Genomic DNA, 7,317 nt, shown 5'->3' on the forward strand with positions numbered 1-7,317 from the left:
TAAACTGCAAGCAAAGCCAGGTACAATAACAAATAATCTAGTTCCTAAAATTTTCGAGTTAAAGAAATTATTTACTCTAATCAAATAAAAATGAATTGTAGTCACTTTTCTCATCGCTCGTTTAAATAAATACGTTTTACTATATCTTTATAGAATTTTATTTATGTAAAGTTAGAGAAATATAAAAGAGCATTGGCAGATATTTTATTTATATAAATTTAGAAAAAAAATGTTACAATATCAAACCTATTTTTTAGATTATCACACAGTCACACCTAATATGCGCACAAAAATAAACATATTATTTATAAAAATAAATACTATCAAGTTATATTCCAAAACGGTTCTATTCAACAATACAATAATAGCGATAAAAAAATATTACGTTTCACAAACTTGGTCGTTGAATACAAACGCTATTTTCGCGCTCGCTATGCATGTCAGGTTGGCCGAGTGGTCTAAGGCGCCAGATTTAAGCTCTGGTTCCCGAGAGGGAGCGTGGGTTCGAACCCCACACCTGACAAAATAATTAATTTTCGCTCGAAACCTTTTTGTTGTTTTGAATGATTTTGCTATAATGGAATTAACATTTTTGTTGTTTTATCTGTGTTTTTACTTTTTTTTTTTTGTTGAAATACGATATTAATACAACTTAGAACAGTTGCTCAACTTGTAGTAAGACGTCGAAATACGTAAATTACATATTTATAGATTCTGGCATACATTCTTTTTCTATAATTATTCACTACTCTTGATTTTTTATACCAAAATATCTTTTTTACTAGATTCTATGCTTGCAACCGAAGAATGGGGAAGTGAAATGGAAATTAGAAATGTTGTATTCGCATAATTCAGTACCACGTGACATAGTTTCACATAATATTAAGTATGATGTTGTTATGACTGATTCATTTTCATTTTGAGCAAACATTGTTCCAATAATAGCCGCTTAGCATAAGCATTCAATTCTTCAGAAATGGTCGAGGGTTCAACTTTCAACTCCACTTACCAATGATTTTTAATGATATTGTATCACTTTTAAGAATTCTCTCTAAAAAACTCAAACAAATTTCTTCGCGATGCTTTCCTCCACCTTTTTGAAATACACACATAACTGCAAAAAGTCAAAGCAAGGCTTGATTTTATCCGTCTGCCCCTAGTTCCCGAGACAAATCCTTCAATCACTCGGCTATCATTACAGTTCAACTATCGAATCGTAAACCCTTGCGTCCTTAGAACTTTGTTATTCACCCTATAATTTTATTACAGAACAGGCTGAATTAACCGAACAATAGTTGCCCCATATCTTAAGCAAAGGACTGTCACTGGCAGGATTTGATTTGTTCTTATTTATAGCTCACGTTACTTTGTCCAGAAATAACCGTGATTTGAGTGCTTTGACAAAGAAAGTAGTTTTGTGTTTAATCTTTTTGATTGACGTCGTAGGTTTTTTTCATGCTATGAAGCCAGTTAATTCTGAAGTTGTAGGTGTTTGAAATAAGCCTACGTATCGTCACATGCAATGTTATTTTCATGTAGGTGGCTCCGTGGTGCAGTGGTTAAGGTCACCATACCGTTTTTGTATTGCGTCGGAGGTTGTGAGTTCGATTTCCACACGGAACAACTATGTGCGATAGAGGAATAATAAATCATACTATACAATTGTATAATATAATTTAAGTGTACTGTAGTGTATCTTAATAAGAAATGTTGTTGAAATAAAAAGTTTTCACTATTTAAGGCAATTAAGTAAAAATCTTCACACATGTCTTGAAGAGAACTTTCTGTATAACGCATCGACATAAAGTTGTCGTTTTTTAATTCAATAACATGTTTAGGCCACACACTAACAGTGTATAATTTGTGATGGTTCCAAGTAACATTTTGCTACATTATTTTCATGACAATATTTTTTTTAGTCATTACCGCAAAACGGGGACATTATTTTATTTATTAACTAACGTCAAATATTCCGTAAAAAAACATAAAAAAATGATTTATTACTCTTCCAAGGCTACCAGTAATAAGCTTTGTATTTATTTTAGCTAACAAACACCTATAATAACCGTCATTATTTTTCTAGGTTATTAATAAAAGTCTAGATAATAATTTAGATAGAGTTTATGACCAACATCTATGCTAATGAAAACTATTATTACAAATGACCGTCTGTCTGTTATGCTGTCACGACTAAACTATTGAATCGATTTTAATGGGAATTCTGTATAGAGACACCTACTTGAAGTACTTCTTAGCTTGTTTGAGTGTCCCACTGCTGGGCAAAGGCCTCGCCCTTTCCCTCCAAATCCCCTTACCGGCGGCAAGATCCGACGAGTCCTTTTCAAAAGAATTGTATATAATATCTAGTCAACTTTGTTTTCAAAACAAAGTGTGACCGAAATAGGGCATTAAAGATAAGTTAATATGAATACGACAGTATATCTTTCTTCTACATTAACACGTCTAACCCCCGGTTTCTGAGTATGTTAAACGGTGGTTTATCTTTTCAATAGCGGTTTTTTAAGTGAGTTTAAACGCTATTGAATAGATAAACTACTGCTAAAATATGCCTCAGAAACCGGGGGTAAATTTTGTAACAGATTTTGATTAAAGTTAGTAGGGATATGGTTGAAGATTCATAGTGAAATATTTATTTATTTATTTTAAACTTCATTTACATGTATGGTGTATATAGGCGGACTTAATGCTAGAGGCATTATCTACCAGTCTACCTTAGGGTGATGCAGAAATTGAAAGAAGTAGGTATATGGGTTCCTTTCTTTTCCTTTTTTTTATTATGCAAGCAAAGCCGCGTTCAGCTAGTTTATTTAATAATACAGTATTCCTACAATCTAGCACAAATATGGCGTCCGGAAATGATACAATTACGTACAATGGAGGCTATTTGTATCCAATTTGGGCTTTCGTGATCAAATACAGTTAAATATGGAGGTTATTTCAGGTCAATATTTGAGAACGCTACTACACCTAGATTATTAAAGAATGATGATGGTGTAAAAATATATCATACTAGCTGACCCGCGCAACTTCGCTTGCGTCACATAAGAGAGAATGGGTCAAAATTTTCCCCGTTTTTGTAACATTTTTCATTGCTTCTCTGTTCCTATTGGTCGTACCGTGATGATATATAGCCTATAACCTTCCTCGGTAAATGGTCTATCTAACACTGAAATATTTTTTCAAATCGGACCAGTAGTTCCTGAGATTAGCGCGTTCAAACAAACAAACAAACAAACTCTTCAGCTTTATAATATTAGTATAGATTGATGGCTATCAAGTATTAATATTATATTTTGGTTATTTTGCCTGCCACATAATGAATTCTTAAAACTCATATTCGAAATCAGTGATTTGAGGCTTATCCAGAAATCTGTGTTTAGGTCATCCAGCCGACAGAGGTCGCAGTGGAAGTCAACAATCTAAATCATACTCCTATAATGCATTAAATAAATAAATAAGTATTGCATATCAATATACCAATATTTAGAACTATATTAACTGAGACTTTAACATTAATAATAATCGCGATTATTATCCATTGCAAAACTTATTCATTATTATGAACATCGAACAACAATTAACATAATAAACAACTCAGAGGTCTTCTCATCAAGAAACTTGCAAGTTAATTTCCTACAAGAGAAAAAGACTGCAAACTTTACTTATTCCTAGGATTCTAGGAATAAAATCAGGGAAATTAATCCAGATACAAACAAAACTACGTACAAAATAAATAGACTGTATTTTACTTCTGCCTGTCTATGGTGCCGTCGGTAGTGTATCCAACTGCTGACCACGAGGTCCTGGGTTCGATTACCAGGTGAGACAAAGTGCTGCCTTTTTCTAATTTGTATAACATTATTTAATAGTAGTCCAAAGTTTGATAACGTGATCGTTATTTGGCAGATCGTTCGGCTCCTATTAAATTGGAATGGCAAAACGTGGCGGGTTTTATCCACCTCCTTGTACACTTTCAGGCATCACAGACTCGCGCTAGAAGTAAATGAAAAAAAAAACAAAATTATTATGTTATATCAAGTAGATTAAACATATTAGGTCGGGGAAAAAGTATTTTCGCATTATAGTATGTAATTATGAACTTATAATAAAATCTCTTTGGCTTCAAGAATCACAAATGAGTACACGGTTCATTAGGTTTCTTTCAGTGAGCTCGTGAGGTACCCAAATATCGAGCTTTTTTGTGTAGAGAAAAGATTATATTAGAAGTTTATACATACCATAATGCGAAAAAACTTTTTCTTCGATCTGATACTTCATGTTTTATACTCTAAAGTAATTCGCCATTTACAATCTACATCTAGATTAAACTAGTCACAGAAACCACTATGTACACAAATAAAGACTGTTTTTAACTTTTTATGACAGATTTTATCCGAAACTGGGTTGAATTTTTCGAGGACAGCTCTACAACTTTATAATTGAAACAACTTCTATGAATACAGTCAATTATAACGTTGTTAATAAAGTTTTACGTCACTCAATAAGGCACTACAAAATTGTTGTTATAAGAGGTTGTTGACAATAATTTGAGCAGAAGTTGTAGTTTTTGAAATTTTGTTCCCGTGGGTACTATAATGCCACTTTTAAGGGGTTATTTTGTGTTAGCTAACCAACTGTTCCCTCTCACAATGAGTCAGACCTCAAATCGTCCACGCTGGTCAAGTGCGTGTTAGAAATTTTGAGATACTTATGTTTTTGAGAGAGAACAGTACCTCGATTCTCTACCACTATCGACTACCGACAACCGGCTAGCTATCGAAATTTTGACATTTAGAATGTACTGCCAAAATATTTCCTACGACACCCGTCAGAGGCGCTGATCGGATTTTCATACAAAATTTCACGATAACAGGTCGGTGGTCAGTAGTCGATAGTAATAGAGAATTGAGCTACTGTTTATAGAGCTCTCTGGTAATGTAGACATGCTCCTACACTATATTACATCAAAAGTAGTAATAACTAAATATCCAATACAAAAATCAAAATATGAAGTTTTTAATTTAAACTTTGCTATATCACAGATGTTAAAAATAAAGTGTTCAAGAAGTTACAATATTAGGTCAAGGAAAAAGTCCTTTCGCGTTATAGTATGTATGAACTTGTAATAAAATCTTGTACACAAAAAATCTCGATATTTGGGTACGTCACGAGCTCGCAAAAGGAACCTAATGAACCGTGTACTCATTTATGATTCTTGGAGCCAAAGAGATTTTATTACAAGTTCATACATATTATAATGCGAAAAGACTTTTTCCACGACCTAATATTAAAAGCTAAAGATTAGACCCGTAAAAACAAAAAAATGTAGCGCTTATTCTTTTGAAGTACAAAGTCTCAAGGCAAAGATAGTGAGCCACATTGTGAATAAGGATATCCGGGTGGGATATATTACAGTCAGACTTCACGCGAATAGATCGATGACGGTATCTCCCGGGATACTCCGTGTTCCTGTAAAATGTTCTACGTGATAAGCGTAATAATATTCTTTATTGTTTCTCTGGAAACTATGGCCGTGGAAGTGAGAACAAATTGTTGTATTATTTCCTAAAAAAACTTTTGTTTTAGACCAATTTACTTATCATGCATAATGTCAATTTTAGTAAACGCTAGAAAGCAGTAACCATTTGAAATATGAAAGTATATTTCGAAATATGCGGAGTTTGATTTCGCATATTTAATTTTCAAGGCATAGTTTTCATTTGTACTCGAGCCCGAGCGTAGAGTTAATTTTACTGATAGAAATAAGACCACTTCAAGAACTAAAGAGAGTTTAAGCCTCGGTTTGCCGAAGCTGTCCGCAAGTTGGATTTGAAATATTGCATTTGGCTTAAAACCTATTTAACAAACCGCAGACAATTTTTACGGTAGTCACCATCAAAGTGATAACAATATCTAATACATGCATGATATTTCAACATCGTAAGCGTATTTAAAATCTTCCTCGACCAAACTGAATGAAAAGCAAATACTTTCACTTTGTTACTACCACTTATAATAAATATGAATTAAAAATCACATTACCTCGCATTCCGAGGCAATGCTATTTAAAGAATAATATACGAGTTTCTTAAAATATTACTTTCATAATGAAACTTTTTCATTATTATAAGTCGTAAAATGTTACCGTTACCTTTGCTAAAGGCAGAAAATAAAATCACTCACTTTGTGGGCTAATAAAAGAGAAATTGTATTAGTGTTTTATGAAAAGTGCTAGCGTGACCTTTGCACCGACTTCAAATAGAAATACGCGGTTCGACTTTGTTTTGTTATTGAAGTATTGTTCCAACTTTAATACAGTTGTTTAAACACCTTGTTCTGTGTAGGTTATTGATTTTGTTCTACAACTGGATATATACAGTTCTTTGTTATTTAATTCATCTACGACACGTTTTGACTTATTTTACCAAACATTGTCTTGGTCATAATGCTATTCTTATTAAATATACATATTGAGACAACATTATGCAACATTATCAATCATGAAATAAGTACCGCGCTCGGTACTGCTATCGATTTTATCCAGGATTTGAAAATTTCTAAAATCTTCCTTTGAAAAACTGAAACAGTTGTCAATACGGCGCTTACTGGAGGCGCTGATCACATTTTAACATAATTTAACTAGCCGGTTGTCGGCAGGCAAATGTAATAGAAATTGATCTCTCCCTTGTTGGTGTACGCCTACGAGCGCTCACTATAAAGCAGCTACCAACAATATGGAAAAATATCAACATTCTTAGCTTTGACAGTGTCGTGGAACTTTTTTATTTAAAATTACCTTTAAATGTCACAGGTAGACGATAGCATAACATGAAAATGTCAAACAATATACAAGAAAATTATATGTATAAAAAAGTAACTTCGCTACCGCTGTCGCTAAAAATTGCCTTTCAAAGATCAAGGAACTAAACAATAACATCAACAGCATGCATTTTTATAGCTTTCTATTACCTTTAAAAACATCATTACTTATTTATAAAATTTGGCTTGCTACACACTTGTTTGGTTCGGCATTTATCGGCCAAGCCGGGCGGTAAATCAAATTTGAGTAGATAAATGTTCGCAAAACATCCTCCTCGACATCGCTGCACCTTAAAGCTCAAACCGAATTGTGACGATTGGCTTAAGGAAACTATCCGATCGGCACAAGACGATACCGACACTATCGACTACCGACAACCGAACTGTCATCAAGAAATTTTGTATGAAAATCTGATCAGCGCCTCTGACGGGTGTCGTATGAAACTTTTTGGCAGTACATTCTAAATGTCAAATGTC

General features: G+C 33.5%; 1 non-coding gene across 1 annotated transcript; it reads left to right on the plus strand.

The window, feature by feature from the left end:
- The first annotated feature begins 439 nt into the window (after window positions 1-439).
- On the plus strand, window positions 440-523 carry TRNAL-UAA (transfer RNA leucine (anticodon UAA)). Its single transcript has one exon. It is a non-coding gene; the product is annotated as a tRNA-Leu (tRNA).
- Window positions 524-7,317: the final 6,794 nt, after the last annotated feature.

This window comes from Anticarsia gemmatalis, chromosome 16 (genome assembly GCF_050436995.1).
Source record: "Anticarsia gemmatalis isolate Benzon Research Colony breed Stoneville strain chromosome 16, ilAntGemm2 primary, whole genome shotgun sequence".
NCBI lineage: Eukaryota > Metazoa > Arthropoda > Insecta > Lepidoptera > Erebidae > Anticarsia > Anticarsia gemmatalis.